Below are 26,124 nucleotides of genomic sequence, written 5' to 3' on the forward strand. Positions count from 1 at the left end.
GTAGCTGGCATACAAACCTGTGTGAACAGGCCAGGCTTGCAATCTAACGTTAGTGTATATTTATGAACACATCTATTTCCTGTCCTCCAAATCACACAGCCAACCCAACTTCCCTTAGCTAGTGTCCTAGTGTGCTGTCTGGTGCTGTGACACAACACTAGACCAAAACAACCTAGGGAGGAAAGGGTTCATAACATCTTACAGCTCACAGTCCATCATCAAGGGAAGTCAGGTCAAGGCAAGAACCTGAGCCCTGGAGGAGGGACAGAAGCAGACCCTGGAGGGATGCTGTTTACTGGCTTGCTCAGACACACCTTTCTTAAGGAGCCCAGACCCATGTGCCCAGGGATGGAACCACCCACAGTGGGCTGGGCCCTCCTACATCAATTAGCAATCAAGGAAATACCTCACACTCATGTCCGCACACCAATGTGATGGAGGAAATTCCTCGACTGAGGGTCCCTCTTCCCTGGTGTGTCAAGTTGACAAGTGAAGCTAACTTTGACACCTGGTCAATTCCTAATGGCTTCTTAGACATATGTTCTCAGCCCAACACTTACTGTACTAAGAATAGCATTCCTGATTAGTCACTATGTGCCAGGACCATTCTGAGTGTGTTATGATTATGTGATCCTTTTAGCAATTATTCCCATTTTGCAAGAGGACAAACTGAGGCACGGGGGGGGGTCACACAATAGGAACAACCTCTGTGAGAACTCCACTTGAAACCACTGTACGGTAATTACAACCTGCTTTACTGTAGACCTTAATCACAAATTACCCAACAGTCGGAACCAGGCTTCAACTGCCCACTGCTATGCCCCAAGTTGCATGCTGCTAATGCTCTGTATCAGCCAGAAGCAGGATCAATTTCGCAGTCAGGGATGGGTTCTGGTCCCTTGTAGCAGTTCACAGATCAGCTTTCCTCCTCCTGGGAACTGAGGGGAGGTGCCAAGAACCAGGGCAACCAGGCTGGGAAAGAGCCACAGCTTCCTTCAAATAATACCTAACTGATTCGAGTGTTCCCATGTGAAATACGCCTCAGGTACAGGGACAGAACACATTCTGTATCTCTAAAGCCCAGGAGTCTGGGCATTTACAGTGCCGAGTATTTGTTTTAAGGTATTACCATCAGCTACAAGACAAACCTGGGGGGGGGGTGTCAGAAAAGAAACTGAAAAGGCTCCTCTGGCATCACTGCGAATCAAGCAGAGCTGGGAAGGCCTTATTTTCCGTGCACTCTGAAGCTGCTGCTGTAGGATTCTTTTCTCCTGCAAACACATGAAATCCCAGGCATGATGGGGTAGGGGCGGTTTCCCAGCTGCCACAGGTCAGTTTCCCATGCTGCCCCTGGCCTCTCACAGGCCAGCGACCCTCCACTTGCATCCTCAGGGTGATAGGCCAGTCACCTGGAAGGTCACCATTCTGACTGTAATTTGTGATCATCAGGAGACAGACCACACCAGGGGACTCAGGTAAATCCAAGCTTAGTTACAATGTCTCCTCAAGTTCCCTAGGGGCAGGTTAAGACACTGTATGACCTCAACTTGTACAGTCAAGTCTCACGTCCTAATTCTAGCTCAGTTCTTAATGAAATGCCCCACAAAACCTCTAAAGCAGGGTTTCCAACCTCACCACATTGACATATGAACTTAGAGCATCCCTGGTCTTACTAGATGGAAGTAGCCCTCAACCCCCACCCCTGCCACTACCAAAAATGTCTCCAAACATTGCCAATGTCCTGAAGACAGGGGTGATGCCAAAAATCACCACTGGCAGAGAACCATTGACCCAGAGAAACCTAAGAAAGCCCATCTAGGGGCTGAATCACTAAGAGTACCCCTCCCCTACACAGTAAAAGAATTTACTACTTTCCCATTTTCTCAAGCCCCTCTCACCAGTCCCAGGGATCTTGTGGGCAAAGTGGCCCTAGAATCTTCCATTCCTGGGAGAAGGCTCTTCCTCTGTGTCCTGTCACTTAAGCCTCTCTCCGCTTTCCCAGCTATTTGTCTAGAAAGGTTCTATGTCTCCTTGGCAGGTACCCCTGGACCCATGGGCTTCCTTCTATCACACAGAGTATATGAAGACCTTCACCCCACACTCACAGTCACAGCCCAGCTAGACTCCCTTCCTGTCACCCATGATGTCATTTGACACATACAAGACTTTAGGAAAGCCATTTTCAGGGCAGAAGACGGGGGGTGGAGGGGGTGGGGGATGGGGAGGACATGGATGATCTCCTCCCTTGGACAGAAAAATGTACTGTTTGTAGAAGGCCCAAAACAAATGGGTTTTATTTTTTAAAAAATCGTTTATAGAAAATAGCAAAACAAAAGCTAAAATGGCCAAAGCTTCTGAGAAAAGGAATAACATGAAACTGCAGTTAATATAGACCAGTACTGAGGTACTAAGAACAGAGTCTCCTTGTAATTAACTTAAGGAAGGAATGAGCACACTTAAAGGTATAACAGAAATAAATGGTACAGTAAATGCTGAGCTGCCTACTCTTCAGTAATAAAAATATTCTTCAATAGTAAAAAGGCAAAAGACTTACACAACTGGCGACCAACAATGAAAACGATGCTGATCGTAACTACGGCTCTCCTGAAGTCAGGCGATATGAGCCTCTATTCTGCCAAAAAATCAAGTTTCTTAACTAGCAACCACCAACTGGGAAATCCAGGAGCTTCTCCGCCAACGGCTGCCAAACCACAACTTGAAACAGCAGTGCGGCAGAGACCGTGAGCTCACGCCTCGAGGAATGTTTTCAGACGTGGTCAGAACTGAGAAGAACAGGAAAATGCACCTCACCATAGCTGCCTTTTTGGAGGACAGCTCCGATCGCTCTGCATAAGCTTTTGCAGGCAGGAGATGTGTACAAACCTTCAACGGTTTATGAGGACTACAGTGAGCACTGAGACCTCTACAGCCTACTGAGGCACAAGGAGAAACCTGAAGATGGTTGAAAGAAACACAGTCTAGAAGGTAGAGCAGGAGAATCAGGAGCTCAAAGCCATCCTTGGGCTTTGAGACTGGGCTACATGAGACTGTCTCAAAAAAGAAGCTGGGTATGGTGGCACACACCTTTAATACCAGCACTCAGGAGGCACAGGCAGGCAGATCTCTGTGAAATCAAGGCCAGCCAGGTCTACATAGTGAGTTCTAGGCCAGCTGGGGCTACAGGGAGACCCTGTCTAAAGCCCACACCCTGACCAACTTCTACGAGATTTCATAGGACTGACTGACTAGTTCATATTAGCATCCAAAAGAGAAAAAGAAAAATACAAACACATGCATGTGTGCACACATATACACATGCAGAGCCTTTCTACTCTGTGCCAAGTACAAATAGATCCAGGGAGGCTGCAGGGCCAACTCAACATCCCAGTGTATTCCTTATCCACAAAGCTGACTTTTTTTAAAGCCTCTTCTAGAACTCGAAGGCTCTGCCTCTGCCCAAGCACTTGTGCCACAAGAAGCAAGTACAGATCCCCTTCAATAGTCTTCAGGCTCTCTGAGCACGTGGCAGTCAGGGCAGTTGGGATGGCAAGGAACAGCACACAGCCTGACGGTCCACACAACACAGGCACTAAGTAAGGGTCAGAGATGGTCTTCGTTCCTCCTCCCACCTGCACTCAGAACCCTTCCCTCTGATCTCACAGGGAGAACACAGCTCTCTCTCTCTCTCTCTCTCTCTCTCTCTCTCTCTCTCTCTCTCTCTCTCTCTCTCTCTCAGGCCCTATCACTGCTGTAATTTGCTCAAAGATTCTATCCACCATGCGCCTTGGCAGAACTCAGCCCGAATGGCAGCCGAGTAGCTGTCTCAGCTGTCTTGTGTACAAGCTGCTTTATCTTTAAGCCAGCTGGGCGTGGTGGCACACACCTGTAGTCCCAGCACTTGGGAGGCAGAGACAGGCGGATCCCTGTGAGTTTGAGGCCTGCCTGGTCTACATAGTGAGTTCTAGGACAGCTGGGGGTCCAGGGAGACCCTGTCTCAAAAAGACCAAAAAAAAAAAAAAAAAAAAAACAAACCCCTTAAGCCACTAGCTGGGCATGGTGGCGCATGCCTTTAGTTCCAGCACTCAGGAGTTCGAGGCCAGCCTGATCTACCTAGTGAGTTCAGGTCAGCTGGGACTACAGGGAGACCCTGTCTCAAAAAGATTGAAAAAAAAAACAACAAAAAACGTTAAGCCATTGAGAGGCAGGCAGATCTCTGTGAGTTCAAGGCCAGCCTGGTCTCCATAGTAAATCCAGGTCACACAGGTGACCACCTCTTCTACCAGCTGCCTTTGGCAGCCTCCTAGGCTCTTTCAGCTCTTGCTAGATCCTTCTGTGGAAGACGTTCCAGCTCCTCCCTTCGCTCTGAGATAAAGATAAACTTGGGGATCAACATTCTGCATGCTCTTTCTCTGTACAAGCTTGCAGTTGGGAAACATGGTCACCTCACAGAACCTACCTGCAGGCTATCTGACCCTGGCTAAATCATTAAACACAAAGCCAGATGTGCAGACTGAGGTGGGAAAGCAAGAGTTGTACAAAACAATGTGACAATGAAAGCTGGAACCAGTAGTTATAAAATGTCTAAATCTCCAGGGCTGGAGACAGCTCAGTGGTGGCAAGCACTGGCTGCTCTTGTAGAGGACCTGGATTCAATTCCCAGCACCCACATGGTGGCTAACAACCTTCCATTAACTCTAGTTCCTGATGATCTGATGCCCTTTTCTGACCTCCTTGAGCACTGCATAACACAGGTGTACCTACATACATGCAGGCAATACACTCATACACATAAAAAATTAAAATATAAATTTTTAAATGCCTAACTCATAACTTGTTTACAGTTGCGACAAGTACATATGATGCTTAGGAATGTAGGAGCTAGACCCAGACCCAACCTGACTCAGGGCTGGGCAATGGCTCAGTGGGTAAGAGCACCTGAGTTAGATCCCAGCATGCACATAAAGAGCCAGACATGGCCACATGTACACCTACAACCCCAGCACTGTGACAGATGGAGATAGAGGATCTCTGTTGGCTGGCTCCAGGTTCAGTGAGAGACCCTGACTCAAGGGAATAAGGCCCAAAGAGATAAGGCCCTAGCTTCCATATGCACATCCATGTGCATACCCCACACATATACTACATTCATACACAATAAACAAATCTTGACTCACTCACTTACTAGCTTATGACCTTTAACCTGTGACTTGGTCTCTCCTGCCTCAGTTTCTCCATCTGTAAAATGGAGAGAGTCATACCAGTGCATACTGACTTTGTGCAGATTCAAATGATGCACATGTACCAGCACAATGCTAATAAGGGATACCTAAGAAATTTTAGTTGCTATTGCCCCCTACTTTTTTTGAGACAAAGTCTCATCATATATCCCCTCACTCAGCCTACCTAGTGTGTTTATTCTTGCATTCAGACTCTTCCTCAGAAACTAATGTCCAGGCTGTTGAGATGGTTCAGCAGGTAAAAACCTTTGCCAGGCAAACCTGACTATCTGAGTTCAATCCCCAAAACCCTGATGAAACGAGAGAACCAACTTCCAATAGTTGTCCTCTGACCTTCCCCACTTGAGGGTGGTGGAATGCATACACATACACATTAAAAAATTTTAAAACTCGCGTGTGGCTATGGTGGTGGTGCACACCTTTGATCCCAGCACTTGGGAGGCAGAGGCAGGCAGATCTCTGTGAGATCAAGGTCAGCCTGGTCTATAGAGCTGGTCTTCCAAGCCAGATGGGGTTATAGCTAGCAGTGCCAGCTACCTGTACATGGCAATCCAGAGGGGGGCACCTACCTATTTAGAGCATTGAGAAAGGTTCTGAGTCTCCCCACAAACCTTGAATGCCTTAGCATTTTTTCACTAAAAAGTTTCTAGTTCTTCTACTAGCCAACAATTGCTACTACCAACACTGAATCTGTAAGTCAGAGCATACAGTCCCACTTTCAAAAAGAATCTTCAAAGGCTGGAGAAATGGTTCAGCGGGTAAAGTGATTGCATTACAAGCATGAGGACCGGAGTTCAATTCCCAGCACCCACATAAAAAACCAAGTGTGGGCTGCACAGGCCTGTAATTCCAGGGCTGGGGGGGGGGGGGGGGCAGAGACAGGAGAATCCCTGGAGTTCATGGCCAGACAGTCCAGTCACTATGTCCAGGCCAATGAGATTATGTCTCAGATGAGGTGGACAGGGTCCTGAAGATGACGTCCAAGGCTATCCTCTGTCTTCCACAAACATGCAAACATAAAAAAAGAAACTCAAGAGGTTTTTCCATTTATTTGTTTAGCAGTGTTGGGGGAGGGGTACTGCTGAAGAAACCCAGGGCCTTGTGCACGCCAAGCCGGTGCCCTATCACTGAGCTACAGCCGAGCAAACCCTGAAGAGTCTGTGGCTTATGCTGCTGTAAACTCCAAACATCAGCTGTTTTGAGAAATAAGTTATTATCTATACCATCTTCTAATCAGAAAGCTTCATGTAATCATAAAAATTTTGAGCATATAAGTTAATATACACAGGGCTAGAAAGATAGTTCGATAATAAAGTGCCTACCATGCAAGCAAGAGCACCTAAGCTTGATCCCTGGAACCTGCAATGATTAACAAAAACACTGGTGTGTGTGTGTGGGGGGGGTCCAGCCATTAGGAGTCAGTTTTGCTCTTTCAGAGGACCAGAGTGTGGTTCCCAGCACATGCAAAAGGCAGCTCACAAATACCTGTAACTTCAGCTCCAGAGGATCCAACACCCTGTTCTGATCTCCATGGGCACCTGTACTTACTTACACACACACAAAATCTTAACAATAACAACAAAAATAGGCATGGTGGCCCAGCTTATAATCCGAGTGCTGGAAAGTGGAAACAAGAAGTCCCTGGGACATGCTGGCCAGCCTACTTGGCAGGCTCCACGCCAGTAAATCTCTGTCTAAAAACCATGGTGGGCCGGGCATGGTGGCGCACGCCTGTAGTCCCAGCACTTGGGAGGCAGAGGCAGGCGGATCTCTGTGAGTTCAAGGCCAGCCTGGTCTACATAGTGAGTTCCAGGACAGCTAGGGCTACAGGGAGACCCTGGTTCAAAAAGACAAAAAAAAAAAAAAAAAAACCCACCATGGGGGAAAAATGAAGAATGACACACAAAGTTGACTTCTGGCCTCCACACTCACACACACCCAAGCATTCATACCAACACATGTACATGTACACGTACACACATACACATACACACACACACACACACACACAGCATCTAGCTACATCTTTACAAGGTTTCACCTTTAATTGCACTATTTTTAAACAAATAGGAATTTTGCCCATTCGTGCCCCATTCATGGTTACACTGTATGCAAAAGAATACCTGGCTCTTTGCTGCACAGCAGACTTGTGCCGTTGGTTGTTGCTTTATGGAGTTAAGGAACATGGGGAAAAAAGGTTTTACCTTTGAGAGTCTCAGGCAGGACCACAACTCTGAGGCGAGGCTGGACTACACAGCAAGACTTTGTCTCAACAAAACAAAAACAAAAAAAACTCAACTTTCTAAATAATAAAAGTCTGTAAACTATGTTACCATAAAAAGGTAAGAACATGTAGCATTAGACATCAAACCAACTGAGTCTCTGCCCTTCCTCTTTCTGCACCTTCCCCGTTCCTAGTCTCTGAGCAGCCCTGGATACACTGTTTTTTTACTCCCTTTGGTTTTTCTTTTTCTTTTCTTTTTTTTTTTTTTTTTTTTTTTTCTTTTCAAGACAGGGTATCCCTGCAGCCCCAGCTGGCCTGGAACTCACTATGTAGAGGCTGGCCTTGAACTCAAAGAAATCCACCTGCCTCTGCCTCCCAAGTGCTGGGATTAAAGGTGTACGCCACCTTGCCCGGCTTAGTATTTGTTATGATTAATATTTTAGAATTTTTTTTAATTATGGGGGAGGGAATGTGCACAGGGATGCTAAGTATCCCCAGAAGCCAAGAAGCATGGGACCCCCCCGGAGCTGGAGTTACAGGCAGTTGTGAGCTCCTAACTTGGGAGCTGGGGACCAAACTCAGGTCCTCTGCAAAAGCAGTATACACCCTTAACCACTCAGTCATCCTTTCAGCCCCTGAATTTTTTAGGTTAGAATACAAAGGAATGGGTTTCATCATGGCATCTTCATCTAGTTGTTTTTCTTAAAATTTTGCAAATAGAAAGGCTGTGTGGTAGTTCAGTTCTGTGATCATAGCACCTAGAGACATGAAAGCAGAAATGTTAGGGGTTCAAGGCCAGCCTGGGCTACCTGAGACCCCATTTCAAAAAAGAGAACATAAAAAAATTCAACACAAATAGGAAGTTCACATTAGAGATGTTACAAGAGGTTGGGGCCTCGGTTATTGGCAGCATAAAAGGCAGATGCCACACCCTTTGATTAGCTTAGCCTGCTACTTTCAAGCCAGCTGTAGTCACAATAAACCCTAGTTTCCAAGACTCTGTGTTCTGATGTTTGAAAAACAGTCAGAAGAAAGTATGTTTTGCCCAATGGTGTATTATGATAGTCTGACACAGACTAGCCTTTGTGTGCACTCCAGGACACTGGGCAGCCCACAGGGCATCATTAACTATTTTTAACTTTGGGACAAACTAAGAAAAGAAGCCATGAAAATAGATGTGTCTCAGCCCTGTCCTGTGGGTCCCGTGCCGGCTGCCTGTCCTCATCCTCATCGCCTGCATGGCAGCCTCACGGCCTGTGCAGCTCAACAGCAACTGCCACAGCAGGATCCGCCCTACAGGGAGCGGCAGCCCCTCCCACGATCACCACTGAAAACTGCAGCGGCGGAGAGAGACTCTGGCGGGGTGTCTACTGTGGGCAGGGAACCAGTCAACCTAAGTTCTCAGCAAGGCAGTAAGTGCCACAAAGCCAAAACCCACATTAGAGCCCAACTCTGACATTCACTAAGGCAAATGGCTCTAGGGACTTTAATCTCTCCCTCTCCACACAGGGCCTTGCTATCTAGCCCAAGCTAGCCTTTAACTTGCACCTTTCCTCCTGGGTTATGATCGCAGGCATGAGTCACCAAACCTATCTCACTTTACGTAATCATTTGGAGTAAAGGGATATTGATTTTTTGAGTCAGGACCTCATGTAGCCAAGGCTAGCCTTGAACTCCTGATCCTCTTGTCTCCACCTGCCCAGTGCTAGGATTGCATGCCCCATCACACCTTGCTTCACTTTACATAATTTCTAACAGGCATTAGCACCTGTTCTGGTTAGTTTTCTGTTGCTGTTACAAATGAGTCTGACCAAAACCTATTTGTAGAGACTGACCTCAAAGTCAGCCAGCAATAGAGAAAATGTCCCATGGACATGTCCACGGGCCAATCTGATGAAGGAAATCCCTTAACTGAGAGAAAATGTCCCATGGACATGTCCACGGGCCAATCTGATGAAGGAAATCCCTTAACTGAGCTAGCCTTTAACTTGCACCTTTCCTCCTGGGTTATGATCGCAGGCATGAGTCACCAAACCTATCTCACTTTACGTAATCATTTGGAGTAAAGGGATATTGATTTTTTGAGTCAGGACCTCATGTAGCCAAGGCTAGCCTTGAACTCCTGATCCTCTTGTCTCCACCTGCCCAGTGCTAGGATTGCATGCCCCATCACACCTTGCTTCACTTTACATAATTTCTAACAGGCATTAGCACCTGTTCTGGTTAGTTTTCTGTTGCTGTTACAAATGAGTCTGACCAAAACCTATTTGTAGAGACTGACCTCAAAGTCAGCCAGCAATAGAGAAAATGTCCCATGGACATGTCCACGGGCCAATCTGATGAAGGAAATCCCTTAACTGAGGGTCCCTCCTCCCAGGTATCTATAATTTGTGTCAAGTTGACAAAAAACTAACCAGCACAGCATGTAACCCAGAGGAACTGAGAACACACTGCATTTCAAACACCCTGATGCACTGTTAAAACCTGCCCTAATGAGCAGAAAGGGAGACAGTTAAATCCTTCAGCTCCTGAAAAGCAGGCAACAGACCCATTCCTCAGCAGACATTTAATCAGGGAATTGGAACCAAACAAAAACACAACACACACCTACCCGACCAATTTACAGAACTTGGGAGAAAAAGACAACAGTCCAGCCAGGCAACAGGCACACAGCTACGGCCAACACAGACTCAACTCATTTAAGTAGTTGCCTAAAGGCAACTGGAGAGACAGCTCAGTGGTTAAGAGCACGTACTGACTGCTCTTACAGGGAACCCCAGCTCTGTTTCAAGCACCCAGATCAGGCAGCTCGCAACTGCCTGTAACTTCAGCTCTGGGGGATTGGACACCTCTGGCCTCACTGGTACCAGCACTTACATGCATACACACATGCATACACACACACACACACACACACACACACACACACACACAATTAAAAATAAAAAATAAACGCTAACGAGAACAAACAGGAAATTACAACGCAGTACCATAAATGCAATGACAAAGAGACACTCTGGGAAACAGGAAGAGCCCTAACAAGCAGAGCAGGAAAACTTTCCGTAAGCAGAGGCACAGGTGATAATAGCTAAGTGCTAAGCTGCCCTGTGCTAAGAATACACTAAGTGCCAGGGATCCCTCACCTAATTCTCAGAAAGAAGCAATGCTGTGAGGCAGCCGCTCTTACTCCTGAAACAAAGGATTTAAGAGCCCTCCCTAGGGCCAAGTGCTATGTGGAGGCAAAGCTGGGATTTGAGCCTACACGGCCTAACTCCAGAGCCTTGGGCTTAACTACCACTATTAGATTTTTCTGACAAAGCCAGAAGCTGCCAAAGGAGGCTTTGCAGGCAAAGCGGTGCGTGTGCAGGAGCACCAGGCTTTCCCTTCGAGGGCGTTCAGAACTGCTCAGCTGTGGCTCCAGAGAAGGCAGCTAATCTTTCTTACAGCGCTGCAGTGTCTAGTGTACAGCCGACGGCGGGGGAGAGAAGTGCACCAGGCTGCAAAAGTCTCAGAGACATAGGATGCCATGAAGTCAAACCATGGTCCCCAAAAAGACACTCTCCAGAGTCAGCCCTTAATTTTCTGTCAAAAACAATGGTCTTGCCGGGGGGGCCTCACCAGGGACTAACTGCCAAGTTTACCCAGAACAGAACTGGAAATAGTACACTTTACCAACATAAGTGACACTCAGGTTTCACCTTTTCCTTGAGGTCCTGAGGGTAGAAGCTGTGGCCTTGCACACACTAGGCAAGAGCTTTCCACTGAGCTACATCTGCAGCCTGGGAACTGTATATAAAGTTGAAATCATAAGAGCAATCAGTCACTCACATGAATATGGCAGTTACATGGAAATCTGTAAAATTATATATATATATACACTTACGTTTACCTTTTTACTTTTACTTTAATAAACCAGAGGGCAACAGAATACTTTCTAAATTGTTTTTACTTACTATTTTTATGTGTACAAGTGTATTGCCTGCATGTGTGTAAGTGTACCAGTGCTGTGCAGTGCCCGTAGAGGTCAGAAGAGGGCATCAGATTCCCTGGAACTGGAGTTACAGACAGTTGTTAGCCACCATATAGGTGCTGGGACTCAAACCCAGGTCCTCTGCAAGAACAGCCAGTGGTCTTAACCACTGAACCATCTCTCCAACAACAAAATACTTATGGGACTGTAAAATTCTAGACTGTGAGAACATGCTACATGGGATGGTTTCTATGAACCTGATCCAGAGACTCAATGCTGACTTCTTCTCTCCTAATTTTCTACACAGAGTGCAAAAACACATTGGGCAGAACTGGATGTCAGCCATACTGACCCACAGGATAGCTGTAAACCTAACATTTAACAAGTACTAACCACATCCCAGGCACTAATGGGAACCCCATCAAATTGCCCCTCACATCGACTGTGTGAGGAAACTGAGGCAGGAGTTACTAACTTCCTACAAAGGAGGAGTTGGCATGTGAACTTACCAATTGGCTCTTGAGCCCAGACTCCCAGCCCTACACACCACGCCTCCCAAGCCTCACTGCCTGTATGTGGAATAGTCAGCCCCATCTGCACAGGATTCTATACTCTGATTTTCAGTTAGAAGCTTCCACACCAACAGCCTCAGTGTTGTGATTTCCTGATGGCTAAACTCATTCTCTAGAAGGAAGAAACAGGGAACTGGCTTCAGGGAGACCGCAGAGGGGGCAGGAGGAGCAGCAGAAAGGACTTAGCTGGAGAGAGTCTGAGGTAGGAAAATGGAGGGGCAAAGTCAGGCTCTTCAGAAGGGGCTATTTGTGTGCTACTGGGCTGGGCAGAGCCTCTACCTCTCTCGAGGGACTGAATGAATACTCCTACAGCTCTGCAAGTTGCTATCAGCCCCCAGGACTCCATGCTCCCAAGCAGCCACAGGTGGAGAAGTGGGGGGCCCTGGCCTTAGGTCCAGAGGACAGATCAGGGCGGAAGCACAGAGCCACAGATGTGCCCTCTGCAGGGGCAGGATGTCCTTTCTGCTCCACCTTGCTGGACAAAAAGCAAAGAACCTCTCCTCATAAAGACAGGTAATTTGGAGCACAAGGCAGGAGGCAGCAGAGTTCATGTTTGCTTGTTTCTGTTTCAGTGTGCATGAGTGTTTTGCCTGCCTATATGGGAGTGCACCTGGAAGCCAGAAGAGGGCAAGGGACTCCCTGGAACTGGGGTTAGATGGTTATTAGCCACCATGTGGGTGCTGGGAACCGAAACTCTGCAAGAGCAGCCACTGCTCTTAACTGCTGAGCCAGCTCTCTAGTTCCCCATGTGGGCCTGAAGAGATGAGATCATCAAAATTCAAAGTGCTGGAAGAAAAGGCCACAGCAGTGCGTACCCAGAGTCACCACCTCCCTCAGCTGAGGGCTCGCTCCTTCCATGCCCAGAGAGGAAAAACTGCCAGCAGGCTGCTGAGGTTGCTCCTTAAAGCCATCCTCGCCCCTGCCAGTACACGCTGGTATTAAGGAGACCCACACAAGATGCAGAAAGGAGGTCAGTGGTGAGCCAAATAAAGGGACAGGCAGAGGCACTGTAAGGTGCTCCCAAAACAGAGGTGACCTGCAGATCTAACTGAAAAAAGGGAAATACTGTCCCCTAAATATGAGCCATCCTACTCTACTATAACAAGGCAGGATGACACGCTTATCAATTTTGTTACCATATGTTGTTACCATATCATATGTTACTGAGGTTGAGTAACATATAAAGAAAAGAGGATTTTATCTTTTAAAAATTATTTTTAAATTATAATTTAAAAGGTGGCGCACGCCTTTAATCCCAGCACTCAGGAGGCAGAGGCAGGCAGATCTCTGTGAGTTCCAGGCCAGCCTGGACTACAGAATGAGTTCCAGGACAGCTGGGGCTACAAAGGAGACCCTGTCTCAAAGAGACAAAAAAAAAAAATATTTTTTTCCAGGTGTGGTAGCCCACACCTTTAGTCCCAGCCCTCAGAAGGCAGAGGCAGGCAGATCTCTGTGAGTTCAAAAATTAATTAATTAATTAAATATTTTAAAAATATTTTTATTATGTATATGTGTATCTGTGAGTTTATGCACATGTGTGAGAGGGTGACCATAGTAGCCAGAAGAGGGTGTTGGATCCCCTGAAGTAGGAGTCACAGGTAGTTGTGGCCCACCCAATGTGGGTGCTGGGAACCAAACTCAGGTCCTCTGCAAGATCAGCAAGTGCTCCCGAGCCCAGAAAAGACATTTATTTAATTTACAGCTCTGAAGGTTCAAGGCCATGGTGCAAGAGTTCAAGAGCAAGTGTGCATGCAAGAACGGAATCATACTGTGAGACAAGATGCCAGGGCTGGCCTCACTCTTGAAACACCTCACTCATAAGAAAACTTAGGGATCCCATCAGAACTACCTAGGGCAGCCCCCTGACTTGCCCCCAATGCCACCACCTCTACATAGCCAAGCACCAGAACTCCCAGAAAACCCCACATCCAATCACAGCAGAGGAATGCAGGGTAAACTGTTTTGAACCACTATATCCCAGGCAACAACAGGCTGCCACTGCCTTAGAGAACAGGAGCTGTTTGTTCACAGCAGGTTCTCAACCATGGTGGAGGGAAAGATCTAGAATGTACCAAATAACTTCAGGAAATTTCCCAAAACTCTGCAGTCAATTTATATGCAGTGCAATTCCCAACTGAACTACACAGAATTATAAACCCAACACAGACAAGTTTATATTCCAAAACTACTTAGAATATTCCAAAACTACTTTAAGTTACATGGGGGCAGAGCATATTTCAGAGGCAAAGGAAGACGTTTACAAGAGACCAAATGAGGAAATGTTTCCTTAAAATGAGACATCTGGCAAACCTGGCAACGCAACTTTTATCTGTTGAAAAAAGTTTCTGGGACCCAGGTTCCTCTCTACGTCATCCTTAAAAGAGGCTTTATACAAGCTGTCCTGTGCCTGTGTCCGTGTGTGTGTAGAGACCACTTTCTCTGCCCTTCTCCCCCTGGCTTCCTCTCACTGAACTTGGAGCTATCTATTAGATACGCTAGGCCTCCAGGACTCTTCTGTCTCCCAGCACTGGGGTTATACTTAACTTTTTTTACACTGGTTCTAGGATCTGCACCTAGGTCCTCAGGCTTGTGTGGTAAACACTTTACCAAGTGAGCCAAGTCCCCAGTCCCACAGAGTAGTCTGTCTAAATGGCAGCACAGAAGCAGTGTCAATCACACACAATCTGAGTCTGCTTCTACCATCTTTACTGAAAAGCAGGTTGTGATACAGACTTTGTAACACCTTCACAGAGCTCCACATTCCACTTCCCACGGCGTGTCTGAATGCACAGCCATGAAGCCTCTCCCCTAGATTGTCCACAGGCTTTCCTAGGCTCCAGGACGCAAAACCAAATTCTTTCTGAGGCCGGGACAGGGATGAGTAGCTCTGCCTTAGGGAGTGGACTCCAGTCAAGATCCAGAATGGCTCTGACTCCAGAGCCCAGGAACGAGCCAGCTGACCTCAAGAAGAAAACACAGCAAGCCTTTCTTTATATTTTCTTTCTTTTGTGTATGTGCAGGTGTGTGTGCACCTGTGCGTGGTAGCCAGGGGTTGACCTGAATATCTTCCTCAATCACTCTCCACAGTTTTTGAGACAGTCACTTAACATGGAGCTCACCAACTGGGCTAGACTGGCTAGTCAGTGAGATCTGGGACTCCCCATCATCTCCACTTCCCCAGTGCTGAGATTACAGGTGCCACACCCGACTTCAATGCAAGTGGCTAGAGAGCTGAACTCAGGTCCCCAGGCTCACAAAGCAAGCACCTTGTCTACTGAGTCACTTCCCCAGCTCCTTTGTTTCATTATTTTCTTCAATCAAGCTGACGCAGATGATTAAAACCTCTGGAAATCATAAGAGCTGGAACAGCCCCTGGAATCCCAGCACTGGTGAGGCTGAGGTGGGAGGGACCACAGCAAGGTTAAGGCCAGCCTGGGCTACACGGCAAGACCCTGCCTCAAAAAGAAAAAAGGAACACCCCTGCACAAGCCAGAAGCTCTAAGATGTTACCTAGTCCAGACCTGTGCCTATAGCTGAAAGCCCACACACCCCTAACCCGCTCAGGCTGGCCACAGTGCTAACCAGCTATGAGGACCACCTTAGTGCTGGGCACTGCCACAGGGGCAGGGATACTTGGGCAGCAAATCCATGTATTTATATGCTTGGAGGGAGATGATCCCAGAAACCATGTGAGAAGTTACTGTTTCCCACCACAAACAGAAGGATCTTCCACATACACAGTACTCTAAAATTCCATTTTAGAATAAAGCATAGTCCACTTTAGAGCTAAAATTTCAGATACAAGGGCTGGCAAAATTGCTCAGTGGGTAAAGATACTTGCTATACAAGCCTGACAACCTGAGTTCAATCCCCGGAACCCATGTAAATGGTGGAAGAAAAGAACCAACTCCGGAAAGTTGACCTCTTACCCCCACATGCGCGCACACACACACATCTCATGCATCACATAATAAGAGACAAGATCTCTATGTAGTCCCAGCTGGCCTCTCTATGTAGACTAGGCTGGCCTCAATCTCACAGAGATCTGCCTGCCTCTGTCTCCCAAGTGCTACAATTAAAGGAGTGTACCACCAGGCCCAGCAAAATACACATTTTAAATCAGATACATTAAGCAATTTGACCAAGGTCATGCAACTTACCCATCTGGTTAGGCAAAGCTTCTAAGTCATGTTCTCCTATCACACCACATCAGGTCAGAGCCATGGGGCAGGGCTATGTGCAGTATGTACTGCTCCAGTGCCCATGTACAGTGCTACGTTCTCACTTGGGAGAAAATTTCCTTCTAAAGCTCTTCCAAATCTGAGTAGAGTTTTAACAGAGGGAGCAGAAAGCCCCCTCAGGGGTAAACTAAAGTGGTAACTGACACTGGAGGACAGTTACATGCTTTAGAAAACAAGCCGAGTTGTTCTGCTTCTCCCATTATGCCCAGCTCCACACTGGCCAAAACTTTTGAAACACGCAACTCACAGAGATCTGCCTGCCTCTTTGCCTGCTGAGTGCTGGGATTAAAGACAGGCATGTACTGCCATGCCCAGCTGAAGAACAGAATTCTTCAAACTATCCCTTTCTCACCTTTAGGTAGTTAGAAAAATCTCACTACCTGCCTAACCAATTTTAAAATATAGCTGAGGCTGGGGTGTGGGCAGTGGCAGTGTTCATCTCACCTTCCAGACTGCAAACACAGATACTATAAATCAGATGGTGAGAGCTTCAAACCTCTGGGCTCCTTATAGACTTACTACTATATGACAAACATTTTGTTGGGCAAAGTGTGAGCCTTTAATTGGTACTGCTTAAATTTTGGTATTTTTAATTATGGGCTTTTCATAAAGCAGCCCAGTCTAAGAATCACTTCTATGAATTTTGAAGGTGCCTGCCTGAATTTGGAGGAAGATTCCATCTTTCCTTATTAAATTAAATTTTTAAATTTTAAATTAAAATTTTAAATTTAAAAAACTAGACCAGGAGGATTTCTCTGAGTTTGAGGCCAGCCTGGGCTACACAGTGAGACCCTACCTCAAAAAAAATTAAAAAAAAAAAGAATGAAATGAATGAATCACTAAACTGTTCACTTGTGTGAACTGCAGAGTTAAAAGACTGGCCTTCAGCTCAACCACCATGGTGATGTGTAACTTTAACCAGTCCATTCACCTCACTGTGACTACTTACTTGCTTTGTGGGTACATGCACAGCCTCTTCCATTTTACAGAGTAGCCAGACTAAATCAGAGTATAGAAGTAGATGAATACGATATTATTCAAACCCAGATGCTTGATCATTCTATACCTGACTCCTAGCACACAGTAACAGAATGAAACACCTGAAGAAAGTTTGATAAAGCTCCCCTCTGCAGAAGCTGGTGGCATTCACAAGGCACAAGAAAGAATCCAACCTTTTGTGGGTTTTGTGTTTGCTTGGTTCTTAAGTTAGGGCTTCAATATGTAGCCCTGGCTAAACCAGGCTGGCCTCAAACACACAAAGATCCACCTGCCTCTGTGTCCCAAGTGCTGGGATTAAAGATGCACGCCATCATACTGGTAGGGCAGGAGCCTAACTTCAATGAACTAAATGATGGTGCCTGGGCCCCGTGAACCTCAATAAAATTGGGCACAACACCACCACCCAAGAGGCCCATAAAAGAAGGTTCTGCTGGGTGTGGTGGTGCACACCTTTAATCCCAGCACTTGGGAGGCAGAAGCAGGCGGATCTTTGTGAGTTTGAGGCCAGCCTGGTCTACATAGTGAGTTCCCAGACAGTTGGGGCTACAAGGAGACCCTGTCTCAAAACGACAAAAGAAAAAAAAAAGTTCTATATTTAATGACCAAAGGCCACAGGTATACAAAAACAGGCCAAAAAGGTTAGTCAAGCCAAGCATGGTGATGCAGGCCAATAATCCCAGCAGTCAAGGGGCTGAGGCAAGAGGATCACGAATTCAAGGCTAACATGGGTTACACAGGGAAGCCATGCCTCCAATTAACCAAGCAGGGGCTGGGGATGTAGCTCAGTTGATATAGAGTACTTATCTAACATACTCAAAGCCCTGGGTCCCATCCCCAGCACTGCATAAAACTGGACATAGTGATACTTGCCTATAAGTCCAGCACTCAGAAGGGGGAGGCAGAAGGGTCAGAAGTTTAAGGTCATCTTCAGCTATACAGCAAGTGCAAGGCCACCCTGGAATTTATGAGATCGTGTCTTAAAAAATAGGAGCCTGGGGCTGAAGAGATGGCTCAGCGGTTAAGAGCACTGACTGTTCTTGCAAAGGACCCAGGTTCAATTCCCAGCACCCACATGGTGGCTATGACCCTCCTTAACTCCAGTCCAGGGGAATCCAATGCCCTCTTCTGACCTCCGAGGCATTGCATGACATGGGTGCACTCATGTACATGCAGGCGATACACTCATACACATAAAAAAAATTTTTTTTTTAAAAAAAGGGAGCCTTGCTGGGAGTGGTGGTACACACCTTTAATCCCAGTACTTGGGAGGCAGAGGCAGGCGATCTCTGTGAGTTCAAGGCTAGCCTGACCTACATAGTGAGTCCAGGCCAGCTGGGGCTATAGGGAGACCCTGTCTCAAAAAGACCAAAAAAAAAAAAAAGAAGGAGCCTGAAGAGATGGCTCAGTTGGTAAAATGGTAAAATGCTTGCTGTACAACATGAAGACCTGAGTCTGATGCCAGCACACGTGTAAAAAAGCTGAGCCAGGTGGGAAGTGCCTGTCATCCCAGCCCTGGGGAGGCAGAAATGGGAAGCTACCTGGGGCTTGCTGCTCAACCAGTCCACCCAAATCCACGAGCTCCAGGTTTAGTGAGACCCTGTCCTTTTTTTGGGGTGGGGGGGGGTCTTTTTGAGACAGGGTCTCCCTATAGCCCCAGCTGGCCTGGAACTCACTTTGTAGACCAGGCTGGCCTTGAACTCACAGAGATCTCCCTGCCTCTGCCTCCCAAGTGCTGGGACTAAAGGCGTGCACTACCATGTCCAGCTGAGACCCTGTCTTAAAAAGGGTGGGGGTGACTAAGAAAGATACTAGCAGAGCTGGAGAGATGGCTCAGCTGTTAAGAGCACTGACTGCTCTCCCAGGGGACCCAGGTTCAATTCCCAGCACCCACAGAGCAGCGAACAGCCATCTGTAACTCCAGCTCCAGGGAACCCAATGGCCCCTTCTGACCTCCACAGGCATTGCATGTCACGGGTGCACTCACATACATGCAGGCAATACTCTCATACACATAAAAAATAATAAAAATGTTTTTTAAAGAGTTTTTTTTAAAGACACCAGACTTCAACCACTGGCTTCCCAATGCATTGCACACACAGAGACAATGTATACACACAATGTACACACACACACAAATAAGCAAAAATGTAACTCAAAATGTTTTTTTTAATCAATCCAAATGTACCGTATTCTTTTCAATGCTCCTCTAACCAAGATATCAAAGTATTCTTCCTAGTGCTTCCTCTAACCTAACACCAGTTCTGCAGCAGAGTATGGCAAATGAGTAAGTGTTCAGTCCATGTTAGCTGCTAAGCAAGGACTTTCCAGCTACTTCAGCCCAGTCTTTCACAGCACCTGCGACCAACTCCCACCAGCATGCTGTCCCAGCCCTGGGGAGACCACCGGATCTCAGGATCTGCAGTACTTGTTCCCTGAAGAACCCAGCCACCACAACAGCCACAGTCAGGAAGAAGTCACAAGAGCTACTTGGAGGTTGTGGTGGGTCAGGAGAACAGGACAGAGGCCCACCCACTCCCTCGGAGCACAGCACTCAGGCCACTGGTGAAGACCAGTCTATACCCAGACCAGAAAGAATGCTGACACTGATACTAAGGAGATGCTGGAGAAGCAACAGGTGAACAAACTGTGAAATTGTGACTTAGCCATGTAGAAATTAATACTAATTACAGTTGCTCTCTGAGAAACTGCTTCCCTCATTACCACACAACATTGCATGCAAGTCATTAAAGATGTTGGACTATGCATGAATGATTTCATCACAACGTGGAACTTCAGTCATACATGCTCAGCTCTCTCATAAATCACTGATCACGGAGCATGCCTGTTTACTTACAACGCAGAGCTCAACTGAACATCCCTGAGCAGACAAGAACACATTTGCTGCAGTGGTGCTAACCATCTTGGTGCACCACCTGAACCCTGGACCACCAGGCCCTCCTAGAGGCTCAGAGCACAATACAAGTTCAAAGCCCAAGAGACCATGTCTTGCAATTCCACACATAACTCTGAGGTTATGAGTTACCAGAATGAGGACTCTCTGCCCTGCACACCGCCATCCTTCACTCTAAACTTCAAGGACTCAGGAACAGAAAATTTGGAACTGGGGTAAAGAGATGTGGGAATCTGGCTGCCTGAAGAGAAGAGCTTCCTCCAGGCATGAAGGGTATAGTCTGGGTTTCCTAGTGACCATTCAAGATTAGGCTCCAAATACAAAGCCCTGGGAGCATGTTTTGACTTTTCTAGAGGTCCTCAGTGCTGTGTGCATGGTCCTTGAGCTTCATGAGAAGACAGTCTAGCGTGGCGAGGGGACATGCACCTCAATGGCCCCTACTGTTATCCTGTGTGTGAGGAAGGAGCCAGTCCAGCAGAGCTCAGGCCAAAGCAAAGACAGGGTTAGTGTAAGCCTTTTAAACCTTAGAATCCACGCAGTAAGCTGTTTCATAGAAGTGCTGATTGCACTTTCTGCGTGTGTGCGAGTACATAAATAACTATGTAAATTCCGAAAGGCAGAGGAAGGCCTACCCTAGTAGGGTCAGGGGTTCACAGGTCTCCTCCATGGAATGCCCACTGGAAGATTTATCTTGCACCACAATAAACAAAGGAAGAATAAAACAAAGTAAAGGGCTAATTTATGTGCCTACTTTTAAAAAATTAGCATTCAACTCTAGGCCTTATCTATAAATTCCTAAGTACAAAAATAAGTAGGGATGTTTAAAAGTGCTACCCTTTCCCCACCACTAAGGGAAAGTACTTCATTTATGACTTTAAAAAATACAGTCCTACTTGGGCATGATGACACAGGCACTCAGCACTCAGGAGGTAGAGGTAGGTGGATCTCTGTGAGATGGACAGCCTGGTCTCCATAAAGAATTCTAGGGAAGCTGTGGCTACAGGGAGACCCTGTCTCAGAAAAAAAAATTCCAGTCCTGGTGCTGGAGAGATGGCTCAGCGGTTTAGAGTACTGGCTGCTCTTGCAGAGGACCCAGGTTCAGTTCCCAGCACCCACATGTAAGTTCACAACCATCCTTAACTCCAGTTCCAGGATCCAACACCCTCTCCTGGCCTCTGTGGGCACTGTATGACACGAGTACGCTTACATACGTATAGGCAAAACACTCATACACATAAAATAAAAATAAATAAATCAAAAACAAAATTTTTAAGTCCAGTTCTTCCACAAAACCCTACTTTCCTGTTTTACACTGTGATATCCAACTTTGATGTAGTCACAGGAGAGATGAACTTTTGAACTGCAAAGCAGCAGTCATCACAGCCTGTCCACCAGTGAAGTCTGACTTCAAGCCTCCCTCTACCGCCTTCCACTGTGGCTGTTCCCACCTGGCACCTCTCACTCACTAATTTGTCTCCCAAAAAGCTGAGTCAGTCAAATCCATCATGACAGTCACTGCTCGATACAGTGCCTTAGTGTGGCCACAAGACGGTCTCAGCTCCGCCTCCTACCCATCTCCTCCCCATCTTGCTCCCTACTCCACAGCACAGACCTTGCCCCCACATCGTGAACAGCTGCCAGCAGGCAGTTTCCTTAGTGTGCCTTCCTTCTCTGCCCACACAGCTCCTTAGCTTTAGACTGTCCCAGGCCCTTCCTCTTCATGGAGGAAAGCCCATCATGTCCCTGATTTCTGGAGACCCTCCAACTCCCCTCCATTCTGTGGCCATCATCGTGGGATCACTGGCTAACTCTCTCCCCCAGCAGAAGATCAAAGGGCTGGCTACAGATGTCTCTGTGCTACCCTCTGGAACTGCTCTGGCACAAGGTCTCACTAAATGAGGAGCCCGCCACTGTCCTTGGGCTCTAAACCAACACAACTCCAACCTGCCCAAGATGCTCAAGAAGTTTTTGATCATTTAAATACATTTAAAAACGTGGATTGGGTGTCATCTGCTAGCCGCTTTTCACCGATGATAGTAAGCATTATTACAGCCGCTACCTACTGAGGACAGAGCGAGCTGCATGGAGAAACTTCCTGTGGAGTCTCGATACGGGACTGAGCTTTGACAGTTACACAGCCCAATTCTGCAGTTTTCTGGGATGGTTTACGTAAGTCTGGGAATGTCGGTGTAGAAGCTGCACATGCAGGACCTTCCCCTACTCCCAACCTACTGCATGGACCTGAGTGTGCGGTACAGGAGAGACATATTTCCAGGCAAAGATCCCCAGTGACAGGTCAGAACAGTGGCAACCTCATGGAAGAGAGACAGACATGGGCCCTCTGGGACTTGGAATCCTCATCCTGGTAACAACCACACAGAAGTCTTCATGGGTAAGAGCATACAGATCTGCACATATCCATGTATTTACACTGTTTCTTTTGTAGTGTTGGGCATCAAACCCAGGACCTTGCACATGTTAAGCAAGTGCTCTACCACTGGGCTACACCCCAGGCAATTTCTTTTTAATAAGAGAAACATACTTTCCTTATGACAGAAGACAGTGCAAAAGATGAGGCTCTGAAGTCAGAGCCTGCCCACTCTCTGCAGGCAGGACTTCTGCCTGAGCTCGGTGTTTCTGCAAGGGGTCTGCGGACACACTCACACACCTAGCGTGGCAGTGAGCACACCCACTGTAACATAGTCAATGCCTCAGATGTCAAGGGTACACAGGAGTTTCCTTACTTTCCTTACAGATTTACTTCAGAAAGGAAATGAGCCCATAGTCACTTGATTATAGTGCATTATCCTGGCAATGGGTGGTCAAGTACTCCACGTTTTCACTGGACTGTTTTCATTCATTCTCTGTTTCCTAAAGTCTACACTCGGTTGTGTCCCAGCGTTCAAGCCTGTGAGCCTCTGATACCAGCCAGCCACACAACCTCCCTCCACTGACAAAGGGAGCCTGCAGGCAGGCACCAGCTGGGCAGCTGCTTTACTCAGTGCTAGACAAACAGGTCTTTCCCATTCCGGCCTCTCCCCCTGTGCCCCTGGAAGCTTCCCTCCCTCCTCCACCCCATCTTCTCTCAGCTATCTGGATCTCTGGCTTCCCACAAGGGCAGGCCTCACACTTCACTTCCTAAGAGAATACTGCGAGGTGCAGAGGGGCTTCCAGATCACCCTAGCCACTGCCATCTCGTCCTCCACAGTCCTAAATGGCCGAGGGTCCAGAGGAGGCTGGATTCCTTCTGTATAGTATTAACAATCTTCACAGCTGCCCCACTGTGTTCCAGCCACCTCTAGGCATTCACACTTAATTCCTCACTGAGCTTCACACAACCTATGAGGAGCCAGCTCGCTTTGTTCCCTGCTTCCCTCCTTCCCTCCCTCCCTCCCTCCCACCCGTCATTCATTCGTATTTGTTTACTTGGAGACAGGATCTCATGAGGTTCAGGCTGGTGTTGAACTCTGTGTAGCAGAGGATGGCTGTGAACTCCTGATCCTCCTGCCTCTGATTCTTGAGTACTGGAATTAGAGGCCATTTCAGGTGGTGCCAGGCCTGGCTGCTGAGTATATACTACTGGAGATGAGGAGACTAAGGCAGAGAGATAAGAAAGCTGCCTGTGTCTTCAACAGGCAGGGGCTGAACCTGGGCAGCCTGACTCCCAGAGCCACCATCAGGAGGGCCGCACTTTGTGGAGTTCTGTTGTTGAGATAGGTTCTTACTTTGTAGCCTGGGCTAGAATTACATATATAGCCCAGGGTGACCTCACACTTGCAGCAATTCTCCTCCCTCTCTCCTGAGTGCTAAAATTACAGGTGCGTATCGCCACACCTATATAATTTTAAGAGCTGCAAGAGGGGCCTGGAGAGGTGGTTCAGTGGTTAAGAGCACTGGCTGTTCACCAATCTAATAACATAAAACTAGAAAAAAAATCATCTATATATGATCCTAGTTGGACACCATGCTGCACACCTGCAATCCCAGGAGGGGTGGCTGACAGCAGGATGTGGAGGTCCAGCCTGGGCTCAACAGTGAGAGCCTGTCTCAAAACACAACAAACCCTGGATCTGATTTCCTATGTACTTTCTTTAAAAAGAAAAACTGCTGAACAGTAAAGCACAGCCATAAACACTGAATTCTTTACATCAAAACCTTTTTGAAAAATCTGCTGTGTGTCTGATAATGATGGCAAAATGAACAGCTGATGAGTGACTAGCAAAGAAACAAGTCTCCAGCTGGGTCTTGTGAGAACAGTTATAGAGATAGCGGCAGATTACAAGTGACAAATCCAGACCTTCTGCCAATTTCAACGTTGAGATACTTTCATTGCTAGGTAAAGTGATAGAGCAATTTCATCAGCTCTAAGCATATGAGCACACAGGGGTCTTCAGAGCCACTCAGCTAGGGCAGTCGTGTGCTCACACTCCCAGGACTCAGACCTTGCCAGTAGCTAGGCAAACAGACCCCAAAGGCCTTGTGAGGGAGGGGCCTTGATCGGAGGCTCTGGCCTCTAGGATATCATCAGCAAGAGGGATGCTAATGCCCTCCTGAGGACTGAAGATCAGAGCAGGGGTAACAAAATCATATTTCCCATCTCAGCCCCGTGTCTCAAGCTCCCAGCTACGACCACTTCCCCCAGGCCGAGAACAGACTCTGAAGGTCATGGGGAAAGCAAAATCTGGACGGAAGAGCAAATGAGGTGGGGAGAGACCTATGAAAGGTGGAGCAGGAATCAGTGGCTGGACATAAGCTCACCATGCTGGGGCCGGGGGGAGGGGGGGGAAAGTGCACAGACACAGCACACTGGGTGCACCGGGGCAAGCTTGCCGGCACAACACATGCCATGCACAGGGACAAGCATGCGGGCATAGCACAGCACACCTGGTGTATGGGGGCAAGTGTGGCATGGACACATGGACAAGGACTCACACACACACTCCTCAGCTTCTCTCTGGCTGTCTAGGCTCACTTCCCTTGCACATGTGCTGGCTCTGGCAGCTTCTCTAACTTTTCATTCATCCAAAAGAAATCTGACAGAGGAGAATGGAGAGTCTGGGTTTTTCTCACAGTGGAATTCATGATTCCATGAACCTGTTTTTGAGGAAGATGAGAATTTCCTGAAAGACATGTGGGAGGCTTTTCCCTTCTCATAGGCTGCATGAGTCTCCTTTCCCCACATGCTCTGAACCAATATGCACTTTGGCAAGTGTTTAAAGACATCTCTTCATCCAAATTTCCTATAGTCCAGAGAAACTGCCAATGACTGAAAAGAAATGAGCTTACCTCATTTTACATAACCAGAGTGCTCCAAAGGGATTCTGTGTTAAGGTCTTGGGGAAAAGGAGGAATTCCCAGTTGCCTAGTAACTGAGAGCGAGAGGTCAAGTTGGTCTGGTTCACACCAGCCCTGTACTTCCCAGCAGCCTACTACCTAGGCTGTACTGCTGATCTGTCCCCAAAGAGCTGTTACAGGATGAAATGACTTCATGTTTGTGAAATGCTCACAGCAGGGCATGGCACAGAGCAAGGGTTATACAAGCAACTACTAAAGGAAAACAAATAAAACCTTAATTAAATGAATCTCACCCACAGACACCCCGGTTCTCCAAGAGTCAGTCTGGGAGCAGCAGGGACTCTGGTTCTGCCCTCTCCTATGTAGCCCTGGGCTGGCCACATTAACCTCTCTCTAAACTTGTGTCTCTTCATCTGTAAAGTGGGAATAATAACACCTACCAAGCTATATAGATGCAAAGTTTCCAGACAGAGTAAAATGTAAAGCGCTTAAGAGGCAAAATTTCTCCTCCCTAAGGCACAATGCTCACACCACAGTAGTCAAGAGCCTTAACAGCTACAAACACTGCAGGATGGGACAGGCTTTGCCCTGAAGGCGGATCAGGGCTACAGGCCACCAGGAAAGGGAGACTCTGGCCTAGATCCAGTGAGGACAAGAGTCAGCAACACATAGCCT

General features: G+C 47.2%; 1 protein-coding gene and 1 non-coding gene across 13 annotated transcripts in view; one reads left to right on the plus strand and one right to left on the minus strand.

Annotated features, from left to right (window-relative positions):
• The window catches only part of Anks1a (ankyrin repeat and sterile alpha motif domain containing 1A), a 185,550-nt gene that overhangs the window by 144,421 nt on the left and 15,005 nt on the right, over positions 1–26,124 (minus strand). The gene's annotated exons all lie outside the window — the stretch shown is intronic.
• LOC115071552 lies at positions 7,286–7,425 on the plus strand. Its single transcript, XR_003850648.1, has one exon. It is a non-coding gene; the product is annotated as a small nucleolar RNA SNORA46 (small nucleolar RNA).

The sequence above is a fragment of the Nannospalax galili genome, unplaced genomic scaffold, assembly GCF_000622305.1.
Source record: "Nannospalax galili isolate Female #2095 unplaced genomic scaffold, S.galili_v1.0 scaffold538, whole genome shotgun sequence".
Classification (NCBI taxonomy): domain Eukaryota; kingdom Metazoa; phylum Chordata; class Mammalia; order Rodentia; family Spalacidae; genus Nannospalax; species Nannospalax galili.